The sequence below is a fragment of the Polypterus senegalus genome, chromosome 7 (genome assembly GCF_016835505.1).
Source record: "Polypterus senegalus isolate Bchr_013 chromosome 7, ASM1683550v1, whole genome shotgun sequence".
Classification (NCBI taxonomy): domain Eukaryota; kingdom Metazoa; phylum Chordata; class Cladistia; order Polypteriformes; family Polypteridae; genus Polypterus; species Polypterus senegalus.
The window spans coordinates 48,382,311-48,406,474 of record NC_053160.1 but is presented as its reverse complement, the minus strand read 5'-3'; the positions used below and the strand labels follow the sequence as shown (position 1 = coordinate 48,406,474).

At 37.6% G+C, this 24,164-nt stretch overlaps 1 protein-coding gene across 4 annotated transcripts in view; it reads left to right on the top strand.

The window, feature by feature from the left end:
- The window catches only part of kank1a (KN motif and ankyrin repeat domains 1a), a 202,941-nt gene that overhangs the window by 16,056 nt on the left and 162,721 nt on the right, over positions 1 to 24,164 (top strand). For all 4 annotated transcript variants that reach the window (XM_039758591.1, XM_039758590.1, XM_039758588.1 and 1 more), the window contains exon 2: positions 21,780 to 21,943. The gene's annotated coding sequence lies outside the window, so the exon portion shown is untranslated. The remainder of the gene's footprint in view (positions 1 to 21,779; positions 21,944 to 24,164) is intronic.

The following is a 24,164-nucleotide window of genomic DNA, read 5'->3' as shown; positions in this document are numbered from 1 at the left end:
GCGGGACATTGACTTTTTCCACCGTGTGCTTTGTTTCCGCAGTAGCTGGATTTATGAATATGCTTATCAGACGCTTCATATTTTTTGCTGCCTTTTCAATTGTGTAATTCGGTTTTTGTTCAGCGCTGTTTGGAACTGTTGCTTTTATCTGTGCACTGCATCAGTTCACGTGAGCCACTCGGTGTACATGCATCGAAGGTTCCCAGCTGTGCTGGTGCCATCTCGTGCTATGTCCATGGCTGTATTTAATGTTACCTTAGTCCTGGCACTTAAAACTTTCTCTCGCAGTTTCGCTGAGTTTGTGTCAAACACCACCCTGACCATCTCATCTTCCTCTCCATAAGCACAGTCCTTCACCCGTGAATATTTACCCGTGGCAGTTTGCTATTGGATTGCCGCTGACGGACGGCCTTATATGGGCAGGCACTAAATTACAAACGCCAGCGGCAGCCTGTCTATGAACTTAATTTAAAGTGTAGGTTTACATCATGCTTTGTTTCCGAAGTAGCAGAACTCATGAATATGGTTGTATATGTCACTCGCTCGCTTCTTATTGTTTCGCTGCCTTCTCAATTATATAATGCATGTTTTCTTCAGCGCTTTTTGAGGTCTTCCTGGTTTTCTATGTACTGCGTGATTACGTGGGAGGCGTGATGATGTCACACGAAACTCCGCCCCGACGGCGTTGAAGCTCATCTCCATTACAGTAAATGGAGAAAAGAGCTTCCAGTTATGACCATTACGTGTAGAATTTCGATATAAAACCTGCTCAACTTTTGTAAGGAAGCTGTAAGGAATGAACCTGCCAAATTTCAGCCTTCCACCCACACGGGAAGTTGGAGAATTAGTGATGAGTCAGTCAGTGAGTGAGTGAGGGCTTTGCCTTTTATTAGTGTATATGTATATGTATGTATGTATATATATATATATATATATATATATATATATTTCACTAAGGCAAGACAACCATGAAAAGCACGCCGGAAGGGGCCAAGTGAGACACCTATGGCGCACGCCGGAAGGAGCCACGCCCACCAACTCCATTGGATACGAAAACAACTCGCCCACCAAGTCGGACGAGAGGACACAGAAAAAGTGGCGTCATTTATATTCGTCTGTCGTGGACGCCACATGCGGTGCAGGTCAGGTTAATGTCATGTTCATGTCATGTCATGAACCTCCGAGCTACGTTGACTGTACATAGAGGCATGTTTCTCGTGGACGTGAGTTGCCATATGCAAACAGCTCATCAAATACATGCTCACTCGCTTTGGTCTGTGCTGCGGTCTAAACCCAGCTGTGACCCACGTTGACTATTCTTTTGCCCTCCATGGCTGCCGCTTCAAATGTATTTCATGGAAACAACACTTCTTTCAATGTTATAGAAATTCCTGCTTCAGGTAACTGTTTGTTTCTGTCAGTCGGGTTTTTTTGGAGAAATGTCATTGACGAAACTGTTGCTCTCAAACTTCGTAACATAGCTGTTAGCTTTTTTTGCCAACATTGGCATAACTTCGGTGACGTGGTGTCCGTTGTTCTTAGTCACAGAGGCATTGTTATACAGTCTGCTCAACAATACGCTGATTACATGAATACGTCCAGAGTCTATGGTGCAGCTTGTGAAACGGTTTGCGAGGTGTATCCCATGGGATCCTTAAAACAATCCTTTACAACTGAGGTTAAACCACAATGAAGTAAGCAGTCTTTAAAAACCAAGTTTTCGGTTACAGCGCTCCTGCACTTTGTTCACACCCCCCTCCCACCTCGCTACTTCCATGGTCAGGTGTCTTGGTGGATTATATAGAAAGGCAGCCGAGACCGCACAGAGCAATGAAAAGTCTACATTTCCATCTTTTCATTCACTTTCTGTTCTATCCTCAACTCCTCCCTTTTTAGACAACCGTGTCTTTCCAGAAGTGTTTACCATTCAATAAATAATTATGCATGACATGAGGCACCACACGACGCGGCAGGACTATCTAAGAAGAGGCATGTTTGTCACGGATGTAAATTACTGTATGCGGTGTGTAAAACAGTTTGTTTGTCGCGGATATGAATCGTTGTATGCAGTGTGTAAAACAGTTTCCGAGGGGTTTCCCATGGTCCTAGACCCATCTAAGAAAAATCATGTAGCAGCTGTGAATCACTGAATACAGTGTGTAAAAAAGTTTGTTTGTCGCAGATGTGAATCGTTGTATGCGTCGTGTAGAGCAGTTTGCGAGGGGCGAGCGGGCACATGACCACGCAGTGTGTGTGCTTCGAGAGCGTGGGTGGACGCGACAGCACCATCTAAGAAGATTCACATTTGTCGCGGATGTGAATCGCTGTGTGCCGCGTGTACAACGCTGTATTGTATGTTACCCTCTCCAGAGTTATATCTTTTCATTCACCTACAGTCGTATACACAATGAAGTAAGCAGTCTTTAAAAACCGAGTTTCCGGTTACAGCGCACGAGCGCGTGACCATATCAAACTGTTTTACACGCTACATACAGCAATTCGCATCCATGACAAACCTGCGTCTTCGTAGATGCTCCTGCACTTTGTACACACCCCCCTCCCACCTCGCTATTACCATGGTCGGGTGTCTTTGTGGATTATATATAGAAAGGCAGCCAAAACTGCAAACAGCAATGAAAAGTCTACGTTAGTCACAGGTGCATCTGGACTGTGCAAAGACAATGAGCGGGCAGTGCATACTGGATGAGAAATCAGCAGACTAGCATGATGGAGGGAGTGGGGTGGATGTCCTTCTCCTCCCTTCCCGTTCCACCCTCCGCGCCTGAGCGCCGCACGGATGATTGTGTGTTGGTTTGTTCCGTGCATTGTTACAATGTTGCTTTTCTTGCTGATTTATTACATTACCAATTTTTCAAATGTTAATTTTCTCCCTGTGCTTAAAAATCATTTAAAAACCGGCCAGATTATGCGGCGTATGGTAAGCCGCAGGTTGGCTAGTATGGTTAAATGTTCCATGAATATGTATGTTTTAATGTTTGTTACATGTATTACATTTTAGGTCTCGTGTCTAAAACTGAAAAGTTTTTGCATGGTCACATGTACTTTACATGACTCAAAGTAAGTCATAAGTGTAAGTTTAACTAACTTAATCAGTTTAAAGTCTGAATGCAGTTTTTTGACAGTTACTAATTTATAGTTTATTCAAAATGCATATTCTGAAGCTGGCATTTTTAAAATCCTTTCATTTCTCCTCATATATAGAATATTTAAGATATTAGGGTCAATGTCCATCATTAAATAGAATTATTTCCTGCAGTGACTATATTAAATTCAATGGGGAAAGGCCCTTTGTCCTCCACATATACAGCAAGATTTAGTCTTCACAGAATCTGTCATTATCATTGTCCTTACTTTTCTGCCTTTTGACAGGTTCTTGTCTTGAAATGCCAACTCCAGCTTTTACTATCATGCGCCATCCTTTTCTCATTCTGCAACTTTTCGCTTTCTTGTAATATTGTCCAGTAGCATCATTCACCGGTTAATTGTAAAGGGTAAGATTGAGCAACCCATGGCAGGGATAGGAGTTTTACTGAACAGTCAACCTGAGGAATGATCTCCTCAGTCTGTCAGTAGAGCAGGACAGTGACAGCAGTCTGTCGCTGAAGCTGCTTCTCTGTCTGGAGATGATACTGTTCAGTGGATACAGTGGATTCTCCATGATTGACAGGAGCCTGCTTAGTGCCCGTCAGTGCCACGGATGTCAAACTGTCCAACTCCGTGCCTACAATCTGCCATCTCACCAGTTTGTCCAGGCGTGAGGTGACCCTCTTCTTTATGCTGCCTCCCCAGCACACCACCACGTAGAAGAGGATGCTTGCCACAACTGTCTGATAGAATCTTAGGAAGCAACAAAAGGATCTAATCAAAATGAAAATATGCTATTATTTATCTTGACTTGAAAGAAAGTATTTGAGTGCTACATGAGAGATTGGGCCTCAATCTAAAAGAAGTGGGAGTTCACAGCATCATTTGTAGATTGGTGCAAAATTGGCTTGGGCACAGGAAGATGAGGGTTATAATGTGAGGATCCCTATCAGAATTGGCTGAAGCTAAGAGTGGTGTTTTACATTCAGTGCTTGGGCAGCTTCTATTTATAATATATAAGTAATCTGGATATAAACATAAGTGACAAGCTTTCAGTTTTCTATTTAGTTCCATGGTGAGGTTGAAATTGGAAGCATCTTTTATCATTAAATTCTTGATGCAACTTCCTTTTCACAATAACAACCTTCTGTTATTGTGCAATCAGTATACAGTGTTTAAAGTAGCAAATGTTTTGTTCTGCTTTTCTGTTACATCTTCTGTTGTACTCTATCTTTTCTTTGTAGTCTGTATGACATACATCATCTTTGCATTGATTTTCATTGTAGATGTCTCTACTGTGGTGCTGAGAAGAATCCAGCATAGTTTGTAGCCCACCTATTTTTTTTGCTTACTATCACTTGATCATCAGTGAGTTTAATACTTTTTATCAATTGTTCTCCAACCTTTATTCCTATAGTCCTATTCTGTAGTGCTTCTCTCTCAATTGCTTCCTCATAATTGTCAAACTTGCCAAACTCCTTTTTCAATGATATAAGTATCTGTTTATTCACATCTCACCTTTGCTGTTGCCCCATGCACAGTGCTGATAGCAATTTTTGATCTTTCCATTGGAAAGAGGGGGCTGGGCGGTCTCATGGTCTGGAACCCTTGCAGATTTTATTTTTTCTTCAGCTGTCCTACATACTCTTACTTATCAGTATGATCCGATTTCTTCTGTCTTCTTGCAATCCACAAAACAGATGGACACCTGACCCATTGAATAACATTGCTATATTCTTTTTTTGTTACTGTTCGAGTTCTGAATCTTAATTGGTCTCTGATGTATTCTTCCACCTTGGTCTATTTAGTTGTTTGTTTCATTCAATGGAGAATTTAAAGTATTAGATATCAAGGTGGTCTTGTGGTGGTCCTTACACTTCACTGTGTTTTTTGTTTCTTTTCTTTTGTAAAGGTGTTATGATGCTATTCAAAATGTCAGTTGGCTGTACTCCTTTCCCATATATGTTCTTACAAATGTTCATTCATCAGTTCTGTCCTTCTGTTGCTGTAATTTTCAGTGTTTTGAGTGGAGACAGACTTTATACAGTTCTCTTTAATCTCTGTACTAGGCTGCGCTGTGCCACATACTCTGATATGTGTTACAGCAGTGTTTACCAGTAAATTATTTCTTTTTCCTTAACGCTTTAGTTTGCTAAGTCTTATAATCACTGAACACAAAGGAGCTAATCCTGAATGGATGCTAATTTATTGCAGGATAGACACATACTCATTAATTCTGGACAAGGATTCAAGTTGGCAGATAAACTAATGTTGACAGAACAAAATATAGAAGGAAACCAGAGATTCTATTAAGAATTTGGAACTTCAAAAAAAAAACAAAACAAAACAAGCAGTGCATGCTGTACATACTTTGGTTTTGCTATTGCTTTCAACTAAGTTCCTTTATGAAACTGTTTAAAATCATGTATTTTCATGTTTGTGCAATATTGTTTTTCTTGCATAAAATTCATAAAGCGTATATTTATCCTTTTCCTGAACCTACATATTCCAATACTCGGTTGCCAGAAGCAGTCTTAGACAGCCCTTGGCAGTAGTAAACCCTAGATAAAGTCATTCATTTATTCATTGAGAATTTAGAGTTTCAAGTCAAGTTCTTTGAAATGAGGAAGGTAAAGAGAGAAAAATGAAAAACTTCTACATATCCTTTAATATTTCTATTTTAAGTGGGTATGATGCTAAATAGAAATTTGCTTCTGTTACACATTGCCAAAGTAAATGTCTGCTGTTAGAGTTATTTTTAAAAGTCTTGATTTTTATTTCATGTTGCATATTTAAAATATGGCCTTTAATGACCTCTTAGGTACAGCCATCAGCTGTGTGCCTGTCTGTGGAGAGAGAGTTGACCCTGTCAGGAGGTTTACTTACCTTGGCAGTGACCTTTGTCTGTGGTAACTTACTATGAAGTCAGTAGGCCAATTGGTAGAGCATGGGGGTCATGAGGTCACTGGAAATGGGTGTGTGGCACTCCCGATATCTATGCAAAAGGATTGTTGAAAAAGTTTTTAGAGTCCTGGTGCTTACTCTCTTGCTATATGGTTGCGAGACATGGATGCTATCCTGTAACCTGAGGCGAAGACTGGACCATTTTGTTACTGTGTATCTTAGGAGAATCCTTGTGTGCCGGTGGTTTGACTTTCTTTTGAACGAGTGGTTGCTCACAGAGTCCTGAATGAGGCCCTGTGACGATGTGGGTTCTGGCTCCACACTCCCATCTGATTTTGGGAACCCTTGAACCCAACACCGTCGATAATGTTACCGAGTGAGCTAGTCAATGGAGGCAAATGATTCCAGCAAGGGGAAGGTAAAAAGTGCAACAGTGCTTTTATTAAAAACAGTCAAAAACAGTGTTCCATAAATAGTGCAGTTCTTCACAGTTCATTAAATAACCCATAAAAAGAACACGTGGAGGTTAAAAAGCAATAAATAGAAAAAAAACACATCCTTAAAAACGAGAGGTTAAAATCTTCTTTTAGGAAGCAGTCTTAAAAACCAACAACAAATCCGGTGCTCTTCTGTTAGCGTCTCACCTGCTAATCCCGTTTGGGCCAAGCAGCAGGCAAGACGCTCTCTGCAGCTGCCCTCCTGAAACACACGCATGAGACTGGAGACCTCCGATCCCTGGCTCGTATGGCACTCATCCCAGTCTCGAGAACTTGGTTTCCCACAACGGCCAGGTCGCTCACGTTGGGGATTCCCACCACCAAGTCTCCCGACTTCCGCTGCCTTTCCATGGCCTTCATGCGGCCAGTCGCTTTCCTCTAGGCACTCCCGCTACCTGCTCACTCAGCGGAGCAACCTCAACTCAAACGCCTAGGTGTTGGCCTAACACCCAGCTTCCATACAGCTGCCCACGAGCGCCGATAGCGCCACCACATGCACGCACCGCGTGTCTGTCTCTCTCCGGCACCGCCTGCTTCCACACTCGCTCCCTGTAACCTCCGTCCTCTCTTTCCTTTCCTTTTTCTCTCCGATCGTTTTTACACCTCCCCTAAAACCGACTCGCGCTTCTTTTTAAAATGACAAGGGCCACAGCAGCTGCAGCATTAGCCACGGGACAATCATGAATGTGGGCAGTTCCTCACCTGTGCACTAGGTGAGAAACGCCCACACCCTACGGATCGTCCCGCGGCCCACTATGGCCCAACGTCCCCTCGCTAAGCCGCGAGCACATCGATTATTTATTAAAAATGGCCTGTGCTCAGTGAGCTGTGGACCCTTAACACCACAGGCCCATTACCGGCATTGTGAGGGAGCGCTAGCTACTGTGCTGTGGCCATGTGACACGGTTCCGGAGTGGCTGGACCTGGCCAAGGGGACGCCCACATAACACCTGGCTGCAGCAGATAGGTTGTCATTTCTGGAGGGTGGGACTGGACCACGTCTGCCTGGGGGTTGCCAACCAGGATCCCGAGCTCTTTCGTCATGTGGTGGTTGTAGCAACGCACTGTACCAATGCATACTTTGTGATCAGACCTGATATTTAAAATACTGATAGTACATCTATAAAGCCTGAAAGGTTTAGTACATTCTAGTATAAAGTATTAGCTACTTAATGTGGGAGCAAAGTAGTATCGTGCATTTAGCTGAAGCTTAACACTTTATTTGATTGAATCCCATTTTGTAAAATATTTGATTTTAGGAGCCCTGTTTTAAATAAATTAAGTGTTTTGTTTCCTAGCAGGGAAACCAACATGCAGGAAGATTTTTGCATTACCGAGATACAATCGGAGAGAATACATTGAACTCCATGATTGATTGATTTTGAAGAGCAACTTTTTTTTGTGAACCTCTATATGATGTCATACTGTATTTAACTAAACATTTAGTCCTCTCTGTCCTATTAAAACATTTCATGTTTTATGATTATGTACTTGACAGATTACCCAACACAGACAAAACAATAAAGTACATTTTGAGGCTTGTCCAAACTGCACAAAAGTATCAGTCTTATGTGTTGCCACCATTTTTGCCATCTAGTCTTCAAGCTTGTTATAGGAGTAAATTTTTTAAATTCTGCCAAAGGAGCAATGATAAAAGGCAGAGTACATCAGTGGTCCATCTGTGATCCTTAGTGCAATAGTCAGGAATGTAAAATGTCCGTTAAGCTGCCATGAAAATGAAGTGAAGCACATGAACTCCAGATTGATTTCCTGACTGTTTATCATGTGTTGTATATGAAGTTTGTCCTTTTTAAGATCATGTTGGATTCTTCCAGGGACAATGATTTTCATTTACAAACCTACATCAAAGCATTAAAATGATTGGCAGCACAGAGCTGGCCAGGTTTCTGTATGTACATGAGCGTGCAAGTTGACAGTTTATGCTGTGGCATCTTGCATTTTCAGAGGGGATGTGAAACATTTGATTTTAGGGTACAATTAATGAACTGGAGTTGTATACAAAAATGAAAGTAATATTATTCTTGGTGAATTTTGAACCCAATGATTTTTAATATAGATTCATTTTTTCATATGTAGTAGTACACATAACAGTTCCTGCAGTAATAAAGAAGTATTTGATTCCCTTTCAAATGAACTCCTCTAAATGCAGGTTTAGAACTGTGCATTTTTCTCTAAAGTTCTATTGGTTGTACTTTTGCATCCAAGTAAACTAGAAGTTGAGAAGGGCTAATCTCTTTCCATTAAAAATTCTCCTCTTAGGTGTGTTTCTTTTATACAGTTTAAGTAGTATATCAAAATTCTATAATGATTATAATGATAGGTGAAAACATTTGAACAATGCAGATTCTTTGACTAGTGGGAGAGATTTAACAAAATAGTGTTTTTATAAAAGTGCTTTGAACCATTCAGTTATGTTGTGATCTATGCAAATTGAAAATGTGATGACTTTATCATTGCTTATGGACTATGCATTTCATTTAAAACTGAATTTTTTTTATACTTCTTCTCATTGTAGCCAATATGCTGTTTTCATAAAGGAGGAATCTAGTTTGCCTGGGGCAAATTTTACTTCACCGTTGCCTGTCCCTCATGGATTTTTTTTTTTTTTTATGTGGCCCACTCCCACAGAGCATTATGATTAACTGTTTGCAAATATTCTGCAGTATATTTTTCGTTATAATAAAGAAAAATCCAATATACTGTTTTGTAGAGAAAGTATTGTAATTGTCAAAGCCAATACTAAAGAAACAGTGGTCGTCTTCAGTTTGAGAAAAAGTGAATACAGTTAGAGACGATTGCTTTCATGTTGCCACTTTTTACTATGTATAGATACAACAAAAATCCTTTTTTGTTAATGAAAGCTGGTTTTGTTCATTTGTTCATTTGCTTTTTTGTCATTTACTCAGGTAAATCAATGTATACAATTATTCTCTGAATTTCTAATGGTTACAAAAGCCATTTGTTTAAAGTATATGCATGTTGTTGATTGATGCGGTCATGGTAGACAATGGCAAATAAGTACAACAAATGAATGTGCTGTTGAAGTAATTTAATGGTTCTGCATAAAAGTTTTGATGGTTGGTGATCTGCACCTATATCGTCAAAAATTATACATTTTCATCTGCAACTTTTAGGTATGGAAGCTCATATGCTAAAATGCCCTTTTGAATGTAACAAAATGAAGTCCATCTTTCTAAACTGCAAAGTATCACATCATTGTTTAAAGAGATGCCTGTTACTTCAGTGATGAACTTTGTAATAGAAGCTGTTCTAAAATGAATCTGTATAGACATGTAAGTAGAATGAACATCGTAGGGCATAGGGAATTCAAACAATTTTATAAAGAGACTGAGAATATTGTTATGCAAGTAAATGGCATTTGTCACGAATGTGGTGTAAGTGGGAAAAGTGTCTCATTATTTTGCATCAGCTACAGATGGAGTGATATTGTTGTCTGTAGATGGTGACTGCATACCAGGGTGTGAAATATGAGAGGTTCATAGAGTCTGGGATAATTCCAAATAACCATTTGAAATTCCTGAAAGTTAATATTGTTGGGTGGTACATGGAAATTGCATTTTAAAAATATTTTATGTGTTAAATCACTCAGTTCCTGTTTCTTGATTTCTAAGAAGGATTACATCTCTTCACTGGCAGTGTAGGATGGTGCGTATCTGAGAGCTCTTCACAAGTTGTATGAGGCTAGATGCTTAAGAGTCAGCAGCTTATCCAGCAAGGAAAGTAAATGCATCCTTAGAAAAGACTTGGCTGAATATGAGAGAGTGATGGTGTTCATAGGAAACATATTAAAAAATAGGAGCTTCACAGAGATGTTGGTGTTTGACTTGTTCTCCGGGATGCTGGACAGCGTGAGAGTGAAGAGCAGAAAGTGACGGCAGTAGCTGATATTGTGATATGAACTGTGTTCAAGTGGTATGGGAATAAACTGAGGCTAGTCATATCTTGTTCCTAGTTTGCATTTGTTTGTTGTGTGTGATGTGTTTTTTTTTTTTTTTCCCCAGAACTTTCTTATTGTTTGTAATGAAGGAACAGTCAAGTGATCAGTCTTGTTAGACTCATAAAGACTTTATTGCTGCTGTTTCTTATTGTTTAATAAACAAGCACATTATTAGACCAAACCATTATTAAATATGTGCCCCACGGTCCATCTATTATAGGTCAATTCAGTTTGTTCAAATATGAATTTAGGAAAAGGTAATTCTTAAAGTGTGTATTTTTATTTTAGCCTCTTTTAACCTTTGAAATTCTGCTTCTGCCTATTATGCTGTTAACTAAAGCTGTAGCACTGGCCAGTGGCAGAATGTAGTAAATTGGTGCATGGCATGCAATTGCTTTAATCAACATTAAGAAATAGCCATATCGGCATTGTACTTTATTTTCTGCAGATCCCCTCCGGCTCTGGAAGGCTGAATGAAGTCTGTTGATGGACAGCTGTTTTCAGGTTTCTCTAGAGATGTTTTGATTGGGTTCAAAATCAGGGTGTGGCTGAGCCACTCGACATTCACAAAATTATTCCTAAGCCTCTCATGTGTTGTCTTTAATTTGTGCATAGAATCATTCACCTTTTTGAAGGTGAATCCCTTGCCTTTTCTGAAGTTCAGAGTGCTCTGATCAGCTTTCCTTTGACCCTGACTTGTCTCCCAGCCCCTGCAACAGAAAACGCCTTATGGTGCTGCCTCCAATGTACCGTTGGAACGGTATTGCACAGGTGATGGAGTAGTGCCTAGTTTCCTCCAGATGTGACACTTGTAATTGAGGCTGAACAGTTCAATCTTGGTTTAATCAAACCACAGAATCTTGTTTCTCATTGTCTGAGAATCATTTAGGTGACTTCTCCCAAACTCCAAGCAGGCATTCATGTGTCTTTTTTTACTGAGGCAAGTCTTCTTCCCGCACCAGTGGCCTGTTACAGTGATGGTTGTCCTTCTGGAAGTTGCTCCCGTTTCCCCACAGGTTTTCTGTAGGTCCGCCATAGTGACTATTGAGTTCTTGGTCATGTCTGTTACCAAGGCCCAACTCCCCCGAAAATTGCTCATTTTGACTGGGTGATCAGCTCAAGGAAGAGTTGTTGTTGACAGAAGCTTCTTTCATTTCTGAATTATGGAGGCCACTCTGCTCTTGATAATCGTCAATGCCGCAGAACAATCCTGTCTGTAGGCTTTCCAGGTAATTCCTTAGATCCCATGGCTTGGTTTTTACTCTTGATACTCATTGTCAACTGTGTGACCTCGTATAGATGTGTGTGTGTGTGTATACATGTGTGCCTTTCCTAGTCATGTGCAATCCACTGAATTTACCACAGGTGGACTCCAAACGAGGTGCAGAAACATCTCATTGTGGTGCAATAGAATAGGATGCAAAGGGTCAGAATACTTGTGTCATCGCGATATTTGTTGCATTTTGTTCTTAACAAATTTGTAAAAATTTCTAAAATCCCATTTTCATGTTGTCATTGTGGAATATTGAGTTTTTGAGGAGAAAATGAATTAAAAATTAGCATGTGGCTGCAAGGTTACTTTTTCACATTTAGTTAAGGGGTTTGAATACTTCCTGAATGCACTGTATATGTGGGTTTTTGTGGCAGATTATGTAATGTAGTTGTTACCGATGCATGTCATAACTGTAGTGGAACTGAGGTCAATACCCATCCAGTTGTCTTTTGCATATTTTAACCTCAATCTCAATGGACACAAGTATTTTCTCAGTGCATTCTAGTTTCCTCTCAAATATGCATTTTAGAGTAGTTCCCCTTGATTAGTCTGTAGGAGCATTGCTCTCTGCCTTACTTATAATGCTTAATTCCAAGAACAGTAAAATGGATGAAAATTATTTCAACAGAAAGTAGTTTCATTGCTGAAAATGGTATAGAATCCATTTAGGCAATAAAGCCTAAGTGCTGTTTATGGAGTACACCCACACAAACAGTTGGAAAATATGAAAATGTCACACAGACACCCTGACCAGGAATCAAACTGGGGTCCTTCTGCAGTGGGATGTCAGTATGACCTACTGTGTCATAATTTTGTGGAAATACTTTTCACAGACTTGAGCATAAATATACCAGTTGCAGACTATCAAAAATACAGCCCAACATTACATACATACAGTAAGGTTAAATTAGTTTTGGCACATCTTATTTTATTTCTGTCAGACCTCTATGGAAGGAAAAGCAGTAGCTAATGAAAATTATAGCAGGACACACTGAAACACTTGTGACATTCATGTAATAAACTGCAGTAGTTTCTGTGATTTGTTTAAGATTTAGACTGTAGCTTATACAAGCCACAACAATTTGAAATTGGCATTGTAAAATACTGACCTGAGTTGAATTTGTGAAAGATTATGTCCAATGAAGTTTCTGGACTGCCTGTATTTACTGTGGTGGCATAGTTGGTCTCCTCATTCTCTCTCTCTCTGCATCTTTTCATATGATAAACCAGAATAGTTTAATTTTTTTTAATCAAAGAAGGTAATGGTCATTTGTTCAATTGTAAACGAAAGTGTTGTCCGGTTAGATTGCTCTGCTTAATTAATAAATGCCCATGATATTAGGCTTAAGCACTGTTAAGGCATAATTTTTTTTTTTCCTCTCTCATAGTAGACATACCACCTTTTTAATAGACTACAGACTTCAACTTGTACCAGAAATGTTACATTGTTAACATTTTAATGTTGGTATAGTTAGAGAATATAAAATTGTAATGGGTTATTCAATATCTTCCTTTTGAGTCACAGGCTGTATATTCAAGCACATTTTTAAAACCATTCACAGTTTTAAAAAAAAAAAATTCAAGTATAAAACTTGTTTCTGCACTAGCACAGTTCTCATTTTCAAATTTAGTTAAAAGTATAGGCAGTACAAGCTGAGTTTTGCCCTTCATGCTTCAGTAGAGAACAGAATATGTTGGTTTAACTTGCTTGTGAAAAAGACTTGACTGATTGATGAGTGGAAAGGTATGCAAGGCCTTGGAAGTCAGTAAGCAGACGTGAGTTGTGGCTGGTAGGTGATCTACAATTATAGTGAGGCTGTTCCCAATTTAAAGATTTCTTTATGCTATGTTTGAAGTTATGTCTTTGTGCACATTGTTATTAAACAGAAAGTAGTATGTTTTCTCAACTTGCACAACACACACTTTTTTCATTACTTTGCTGTTTTGAATGCCTCAGTATTTCAATATTTTTGCCTTTTTTTGTCTTGATTGTTTCATACCTCTGTCTTAAATGGTTTGAGATCAAATGTGCATTGATCCTGGTAATAAAATATTAACATAAAGAAATGTTACCTTTTTAAGAATATGTAAAGTATAATAATTAAAAAAAAAATGAGTAGCTTAAAGTAGAGGTGCAATAAGTTTTTATCTTATAAACATGTTGATTTTTATAGTATGTCATATTACTGCAGTGTATTTTTACCCATGTTATATTTCAATACAAAGGTTTAAAGCTAGTGTTGCAATGTAATAAGTACAGGTTAGTACTGAATTATAAATTGAGCTTTCACATCAATAAGCCTACCCTCCACCAATATGATATTCTATATGCAAGTCAACTTTTCCAGGCCTAAAATAAATCCATAAAAGACAACATGCTAATTTTTGCAATTAATGTGGGTAGTTTAACCTGTTTCAAAAATATTGCTGTATTCAGGACAGGCAACAAGGTGATTACCTCATACTGGTATATTCATTTTCATGATTTCTATATACTGACACAGATTGGGGGGGTGTTCGTGGCAGTCTTAGTGCAATGCTAGAGAGAAGTTGCAAAGATAAAAATTGTGCTTTTTACCATTTCACGTTTCTGTAAGAAGATAGAGTCCAATGTCGTAACACCTTAGTGCAAAATAAGTTATCTTTGACTGGCACTAAAACCAAAATAAGTCTGTAGTACCACTGTATTTAACTGACCAGTCTGTCATGTAGCTTGCAGTGCTGACTGGCCTAATATAATGACAAAATTCTATGAAAGTATGATTATCCCTTCCCATTATTCCAGTTTGTAGTATCTTTGCTAATTTATGCAAAGAGCACAACATAACCACACAAGTAATGCATGGTATTAGTTTTTAGGTGAGAGAATTTCTATGCAGAACTTTTTGTGTGCCAGAAGCAATGGTGTATAGCAGTGTTTTCAAGCCTTTATTCTCTGATGGCAAACTTTTTGCAACCCAAAAAATCCCAAGGCACACCACGATTCTACCAACTACAAAAACATTAAATGTCATCATACATGTGCTAAACTGTCCAAATGGTCTTGACTACCAGAGACACCATCAAAAAATCCGTTTTGGAGATTGGTGCTTACAGATGCAGTATTTAGTGAGCACTTGTATACTCACCGTCACTCGGCTTGCAAGAATTGCTGGTGAACACGCACCCTTGCAGCTGGACTTTCGACATGTCTCCTGGCTGCTACAGTGCACTCTCAGTGCAGTGTCTGCAAAACCGCGATCGTGGAGCTGTTTTTATGTCCGCGTCTCCAGGCAGTGCTGTCCTCCTCGGAGAGATCTCAACCACCTAAGTAGTGTGTTTCTCTCAAGTCCGGAACCCAGGGGCACTACACTATTATTTCCACAGTGTACCAGTTGACAAACATTTTTGTACAGTATAATTATCAAGTCATGGATGATGATGATGATGAACAATAGAGGATGATATGTGTGCAATTTTTAACATAATTTTAATGTTTACCCATCTAAGGGGATACTTTATACTTTAAATTAAATCAGTCTTTAGCAGTGCATTCAAAATCTACAGTAGTTTCGATTGTTTAGCTTTAATTTGATGTGTCTGTGTTTTTTATATACTAGGCTAATTTGAGATTTAACACTTTTTTTTGGTATTTTTGTAGGTGCTTAATATATTGGTCTTGTTTTCTTATTGCCTTCTTTACCACTTACTTTTTAGGAAGGCATTCAAATTCAGTTTGTACTTGCTCAAGTAGTATTTTGCTTAAAGGTCAGGTTTAGCATCATTGTTTAAGCTATGCAATTAACTTTTTTGAATTCCTTTGTGTTAGTTCTATATTATTTTTGTGACTCAGTGTGTGAAATTTAATTCATGATTTAAGTACTTATTTTATGATTACATGTTTTAAAATTAGATGCAGTTAATCACAATTAATTGCATACAATGATGCATTTTTTTAATTGATTCCCAGACCCAATTTATTTCCATTATATAATATTTGGTCTTAATATATTATCAGTTTTGTCATTTATTATTTTAATCTTATTTCCGTATTATATGCATTCTCACTATATGCAGGCAATGAAATGTCACACTTCAGAGTTTTAGCTTCTAGCTTTTGAAAGTCTGTGTGATTCTTTAAGAAAAATATATCTCTGTAAAAACATGTTGATCTAACTACTTTTCTTAGAATAAAATTTTTAAAATGAGAATATAGAATTTTGCTATGTTAAGATTCTTAGATTAGCAGATTACTGTGTTATCTAAATATGTTATATGGGGATATGAATGTGTATTGCATTGTCTGCATGTGTTTTGTGCCATATCCCCCCAATTCCCTGTAAGGTTTACTGACAACAAGAGTAATATATGAAGCTAGCATGTGAATCTAAGTGGGACAGCCCAGAAAATTCACTTAAGTAATTAAGATGCCATTTTGTTAGATGTTAAAATAAAAGCAAAAAATGTTTTGGAATTGGAAGAAAAACGGAAAGGTAATTTAGACCACAGTCATGGTTATATGAAAAAATCCAAAAAAAAAAACAACGATCATTCAGTCCTTTTTAGCACTTTCGGTCAATCCTAGATACCATCAAAATTGTATGGTGTTTTTGAATCTAAACGATCTGTCTGGGTTTCTGCTTTTACTACATGATTTGGAAGTTTGGTCCAGCATATTAAAAGAAATGCCTCTTGGTTTCAACCTTTTGTGTCCTCGAGTACATAATGAATTGTTTAAAGAGATCTGCTACATGAAGTTGATTGGTGATTAGAGCTAAAGACACTACTTCTGAGGGAGACCCAGTTGCACATTGCAGAGCAGCAGCACATCATTCTTTTATTTATATTAAACCTTTATTATCTTACCTATTTTTATTTTTGTTTAATTGCTTCATTGTATACTAGGATATTTCGAAACAAAATCCCCATTTTTTTGGTCTGCATTGTACATGTTGTTCTTATAGTTAATGTTCCTTTCACCATCAAGTGGTACTTTGCAGTTACCTACATTTTAAGTTGCATTTAACAAGTGTTTTCCTAGTTTTGACCATTTCTTAAAGTTTTTCAGCTATACACATTTATTATCTGTCCACATTTAGTGACATTCTAAAAAAAATATAATGTCTAATGACTCTAAAATCCAAGTATTTTGTTAAAAATTGTAAGTCTAGTGTTCTTTGCTTTCTGCTGAATGTTAACCAGCCTAAAATTTAACTTTATAAGTCCTTAATAATGCTAATAACTTCTAACTTTAAGATTTAGCATCAGCTTAGGGCTGTTAAAAATTTCTTTTTGCCCATTTTTATGTATGCCAAAGCCCGTTATGTCTTTTGCTTTATTTTATTTATTTATTTTTTTATACTATAGTTTTCCCCATAACCACTGTCTGTCATTTTGAATACTCAGTCGTGTAATCTTGTAGTTAATTGCTGACACTAGCGCCCATTACTTGTAAGATTATGGAAACCAGGTGTGCTAGGAAACACTCTGACTTGCAGTCCTCAAAGAATGATGGTACATGCGTCTCTTTTTTTTTTTTTTCTGGATACTATTACAGAAATCTTCTGAAAGGTGCTGTTTAAATTAATGCCATGCACTCTGTACTGTACAGGATGTCTGGCATGGTGATGGGTCAAAGTGTTATTAGGGCTGCAACAACAACCGTAATTGTCGTAATCGATAGTAATCTCTTATTTAAAACTAGCCAACCCGCGGCGTACCATACACCGCATAATCGGGCCGGTTTTTTAATGATTTTTAAGCACAGGGAGAAAATTAACATTTGAAAAATCGGTAATGTAATAAATCAGCAAGAAAAGCAACATTGTAACAATGCACGGAATGAACCAACACACAATTGTCCATGACTGAAAGCTGGCAGATCCCAATCGCACCTTCTCCTGCCAGACGGAGGGATGGGGGTGGACGACGCTCAGGCGCGGAGGGTGGAACAGGAGGAGAGGAGAAGGATGTCCATTTCGCTCCTTCCGTCATGCTAGTGTGCTGATTTCTCGTTCAGTATGCACTGTCTGCTCATGTGCCCACCTCCAACTCGTTACTTGAGTCGTTGTCTTCTTTGCACAGTCCAGATGCACCTGTGACTCACGTAGACTTTTCATTGCTTTGTCCGGTTTTGGCTGCTTTTCTATATATAATCTACCAAGACACCCGACAACGGTTGTAGCAAGGTGGGAGGGGGGTGTGTACAAAGGCTAGGGACATAATCAGTGGGAGCGTATGAGTCGCACTTAGTGGGAATTGCACGGTTTGCAGCCTGAATGGGGGTTCAACAGATTACCCACGCCTCTCTGCGGCGGGTAGACACACGCTCAGTCTCATGCATAAGTATTTATTGAATGCTAAACACTTCTGGAAAGACACGGTTGTCTAAAACTGGTTGGTGTGAGAATACAACAGTAAGTGAATGAAAAGATGGAACTCTGGAGAGAGCAAAATACAACACAATAATGAACCCGCAGCATAACAAACGCCGCATAATTATTTATTAATGGTTGAACACTTCTGGAAAGACACAGTTGTCTAAAAAGGGAGAGTTTGAGGATACAACAGAAAGTGAATGAAAAGATGGAACTCTGGAGAGAGCAACATATAATTGTCCGTGAGTGAAGAAGACACCTGTTTGTCGCGGATGTGAATTGCTGTATGTAGCGTGTAAAACAGTTTTCTATGGTGCACGCGGTTGTGCGTCGTAACCGAAAACTCGGTTTTTAAAGACTGCTTACTTTATTGTGTTTTAACCTCGGTTGTAAAGGATTGTTTTAAGGATCCCATGGGATACCCCTCGCAAACAGTTTTACACGCTGCATATGGCGATTCACCTCCGCGAGAAACCTGTCTCTATGAACAGTCAACGTGGCTCAGAGGTGCATGTGGCCTCTATGACAGACGAATATAAATGACGTTGTTTTTTTCAGTGTCGTCACGTCCGAGTTGGTGGGCGTGGCTCCGCGAGTTGTCATTGTATCCAATGGTCTTGGAGTTGGTGGGCATGGCTCCTTCCTATGTGCGCCATAGGTGTCTTACTTGTCGGCGGCTTAGTGAATCCATGCCCCTTCCGGCGTGCTTTCCATGGGTGTCTTGCCTTAGTGAATTATATATATATAAATGTTGGCCGCGATCACTTTCATTATTTTATTACATCATTAGGCTTCTGTTTCATGTAATTGCATCACTAATTCATTCAACTGTATGAAAGTGGCAGAGAAGACTGTGTGACCTAAAACATCCAGAGTATGGAGCACTGTTGAACACAGAGAAAAAGGTTGTCAGTTGCACAGTGTGTAGGTCTGACCTCGTATGGCACTAGAGCACAACAATGATATATGAACATTTGAAAAGGAAACCTACCATTACATGCTCTGGAAAGGAGAACATTTGTCATCAGCCCAGTAAGTCAAAGGTTACTTCAGCATTTTGTGATACAAATACATGAATGCAGTGTTTGGTAGGCTAGGCATAATGATATGACTTTTGGATTAAAGTGAGAAATAAGTTAAGTTATAGTGCTGCTTCCCGTGACTAAAAGGAGTATTGCTTATTCTGAATTGAAAGGTAGAAAAGTGAAAGTTTCAGACTAGTTGGCTATTTGGCTAGAACTGGCTTTTATACAGTCTGGACTGGAGGAAGATGGGATGTAGTACAAGTAATGCTGCAGTAAGCCTACTTTAGACACTTGAACAGATTTTGTGGCAGGATCACACCATTTCAAATGCTAAAATCTAACGGCACACTCCCAAAAGCGAATGACTTGTAGCATACTGTGACATTGTGTTGGCTGCAGAGACATAATCTCAAAGGATCAGCAGTGGTAAAAGTTTCCAGACACAAAAACGGAAGAATCATGCTGCAAAAAGAACTTTCAAACAAAAGTAACTTTATATATTACATATCAAAGGAAAAACGGAGTTTCACAAAAAATGAAATCTGTTTTTTAGCCACAAAAAAAAAATAGTCTGGACATTTTGTTAATACAGTATATGACAACAGCCCAAAATGCCATCTGCTGTGAAAAGGATCCAAGGCCTGATTATGTTGTCAGGGTAGCCTGCACCTCCAGTTTTTTTTTTTTTTTTGTTGCAGTAGCATGTATCATGTCAATTCTCTATTAAGATCATGGTTCAAATTGGTTTGTGAGTTTTTGTGTATGTCTGTTTATATATGATGCCAATAATTAATGGAATCCATTTTGCCACTGTGTTTAAGGAATGATGTCACTCTTGCATTTTTTCCATTTATTTTGCATTTTTTCCCTTTCAAGTATTAGAAATGTAGAGAATTTAGGAACAATTTATAAGATTTGCATTTTGTTTAGGCCCACTGGTAAAACTCCACTGTCTGCTTAAGATAGTGGACCAGCATGCCTAATGATTTGATGGACCAAATGTTCCTTTCCATTTCTATCAGACACTGGTGTTTTAAGTAGTCAAAAAGACAAATGTGATCAGCATGTCTGACATTACTTCATTTCTTTTGGGTGGCTATATGTTTTAAACTTTTTGGATTTCCCTGTTTATTTTCAATGACTTGATTCACTTCATACATCCCTGATGCTTTTGCTTTTTGTGGAATAGTCTATGAATATTTTGCCATTTGTCTTACATTTTAAACTGTTATGTTTTTGTTCTAAACCTATGATGTTTTCTTTAATCTCTGCATTCTGTTTTTGAAACATTACTGTTTTGGTCTTAATTTTCCAGTATTTTTATGAAGTCCTATGGATTAATATTTGTATTCATTTACTTAAGTTATTTTTTGCACTTTTATTTTGCTTTAGTAGTTTTTCAGGATGTCCATATAGAGACAGTATTACTTACTTTTTTAAATAGTGCAGATGTATTTTTGGCATTTTCTTACAATGAGCAGACACTTGAAAATTTATTTTGAAACTAATAAATATTTGCTTTTTTTATTATACGCACTGAATGAGTTTAAATGAACTGGATTGCCTCATTTTTTTTTTTTTTAAAGACAACTTTCCTATGCAACACTACTAAAGGAAGTGTGTTTGTATAATATACTGTACATAACAAACATTGACGGTATCATTTAAATAGGAGTTAATATATACTAAACGGATGCACTGAAAATTTTATTTTCAAAATGAAGTGGTTTAGAATGATTTTTCCAGTCCTATCTCCTCAGCTGTATGTTGTCTAATACTTTACAATTTAATCTATTTTTTGTATTTCTCTGGTTATTCACTGTCCTTTGGAGTAATAAGTTAGGTTCTGACCCCCTGTTCCTTCCTGATTCTACAATATTGAATGTCATCTGACTTGAGTGTAATATCACAGGCTGGAGTCTTATACCTCATCTCTGTTGCTAAAGTTTCCTGACTATTGCTTTTGCTGAGGTTTTCTGTTTTTTTTTTTTTTTGTAGCACACATTTCCAGTGTTAAGTGTGATCAGCAACTGTAGTAAATTAATGCTGTACTTAATGAATGTGTTTTCATACTTAATATTTTAAGTCTCTATTTGTTAATTAACTGGTAAGTCTTGACACTTTTTTCGTGTTTAAGATTTTTACGCATACAGTATTATAGTCTTTTTATTATGGTTTTTACTGACAATATTGTGAAGGACATTTTTCTTTAGTGTCTGCTGTAGAGGCTTAAACAGATAGAAATGAGAATTCATTCCCAAATAAACTATTAAATACATTAATATTAAGTGTTGACCTTTAGCACAAAGGTTCTTGGATTCATTTTGGTAGGAATCCTATGACAGCTGTTTTATTAGTACCATAATCTTGCAGCAAACTAGTTTTATTAATCAATTCTTTATTTTCCTATTTATGCATTTGTATTAACCTTTAAAAACTCTTTTCTCAGAGAGTCAGCAAGGAAATGAAGAATAGCTTTATTAAACTGGTATTACTAGTTAATTTGCAATTAAATCTACTTATATTAAATTCAGTTTTTTTATGTTGATAAATCAAAGTATTATTGTAAGTTGAATATTAGGATCTGAAATGACAGAGAATTTTAATTAATATATTCTTGTGCATTCTTTTTTATTTCAGAACTGTGAAACAAAAACAAGAATGAGCTAGTTGATTTTAACAAAAAGTTGAGAATCAGAAATAAGATTATTATAATCAAGAAGTTTATTTCATCCCAGACTGGAGCTGGGAACAACTGACTTGTTCGTTTCTCTGGTATCAGAATGCTTAATCATATTCCTGAGGTAAGTGTGCAGTTTTTACTTTTGAATACCTGAAGTTTCTAGTAACAAGCCAATTAAATTTAAAAATCTGGCCCAGAAGTTATTTCTGTTGTTTAACTTTCCGATGAATTGAATGCCTCATTAATTTTCTGTGATTAAAAAAATAAAAAAAATAAATTTTTTTTAAAGAACTGCAAACTTATAGTGAACCTTTTGTCGGCAGTAATACGTTAATTCTGTAAATATGATTTGCATCGTTTAGGCACAACAGACTATGAAGTGGCAATTTTCCAATTAAACTTTAAAATTGCCAGTTTTTCTGTTACAGTTCTAATAGTGGAAAAATGAATAAACAAAAATAAAAATTCATGGCCTGCAATTGATAAATGAAAAAGTATATTAAGTTTTTGGGCATGTAATGCATATACTTTTGGGGCAGGGTTTTGGGAGAACTGAAAACACTATCTTCTAGCAGGACCCTTTAACAAACAAATACAAAGGTCATGCTTGTTTGGTCAACTAGAGTGTAATTTGATATTTTCCTAAGTATTCACTAACAGCAGTGTAAAGAAGAGTGTTCACACTGGTTGTAATTGGTAGCCTGTGTCTGGTTTTTTAGTTGGGGAATAGCAGAAAAACAATGTGGTTTGCTGTATAGCCAGTATAGGCCACAGTTATTTGATCCTCCGTTGTCCGTGTAACAAGCATGTATTCATTTTGGTAAAAAGTATAAAGGAAGTGAAGGGTAAGCCCACAATAGTAAATGCGGTGTTTTCTTGAGGTAGTACAACAGATTCACAAGGCTTCAAATCACCTTTGTTAAAGTTAAATACAAAGTCCAATGGCATGTAGATTTTCTAAACATTTCATCTAACTTTTTAATAATGGAATTGATTGAATATAAGCAATATTTGCTTTGTTGAGCTATAAACAGAAAAATGAATACTTGAAAATGATGCCTAACATACTTGTTGTTTCCGCGGCGCTATGCTTCTGTCCTGTGAACCTGTGGATGCCTCGGTGACAGACAAGCAGTCCTCCACAGACGCTGCAGTCACACTTTGGCATGTCATCCTGTTGAAGGCGGTTTCTAAAAGAGTTCAGAAACCTCACAACATGAATTTAAAAATTCACATGGGTATATTCCCCCTCTCCTGTCTAACTTGAAGACTGTGTTTTCCATCCAAAGACATTCTGTTATGTTTGACAATTAAAAAATTGAACTGGTGTAATTTGTGTGAAGGTGGATTTTTGAAGTACTTTCAAAAATCTGACATCCCTTCTGGCCTCTGTGTCAAACTTTGTTCTGGAAAAGGTCAAAAGAATGAGGCATGGATGGAATATGACATGCATCAACTGTTTTTAAGTGTTTTTTTGTGTGAAATGAAAATTAAATTATTGTGGTAGTTGCTATGTACATTCAAAACATTTCCTTTCCTGGAGACTACATAAAACTGGCCTCTAGGTGAACTGAGATATCTACAGTAAATATAAACTTCCTATTTTATAAAAATTAAAACTTCCTGGGGTGCTTGGTATAGTCCCTGAAAAAAGTATATATACAAGGATGATTTTCTTTATGGCGATGTTTGTTTTGTTTGTTTGTTTGTTTGTTTGTTTGTTTGTTTGTTTTTGGTCACTCTCCTTTGTCTAGCAGCATAGGTATAAGGCAAGCATTACTTCCAAGAAAAGAAACATATTTGTACTGTAATCTTGTAATGCAATGGGCAGTTTTTGCAAGTAAAAGCCAGGCAAATCACTTCAAGGCTGAGAGATTAAATTCAACAGACATGCCATTTAATATTTGGGGCAGCATTTATCCACATGGCTGGATTTGCCTGTTCTGTTGGCACACAGTTCATTAGTGTGTGTTGGAAGTAATCTTTGGGGCTATATTATTGCTGAAGGAATTCTTCTATTTATTCCTGCAAGTTGACAGCAATTCTAGAAGTTCAGTCTTTATAGTTTCTGCCACCTTTTTCCATGTTATAGGTCGCAAAAGGGATTACAGTATATTTTAGCTTCAGGACTTTTTAATCAAAATAAACAAGTGTCAACCTTATAAAATAAAATTTGTCATCATCATTTCAGTATATGTAATTACAACACACAAATCATTGACCCTTTTCCTCTTTTATGCACCAATGGGATAGAGCCTATCCCAAAAGTATTTATCAGACAGGAATCGACCCTAGACCAAATGTTGGGACTTTGCAATGCACATGCTCACATTTAGCTTACT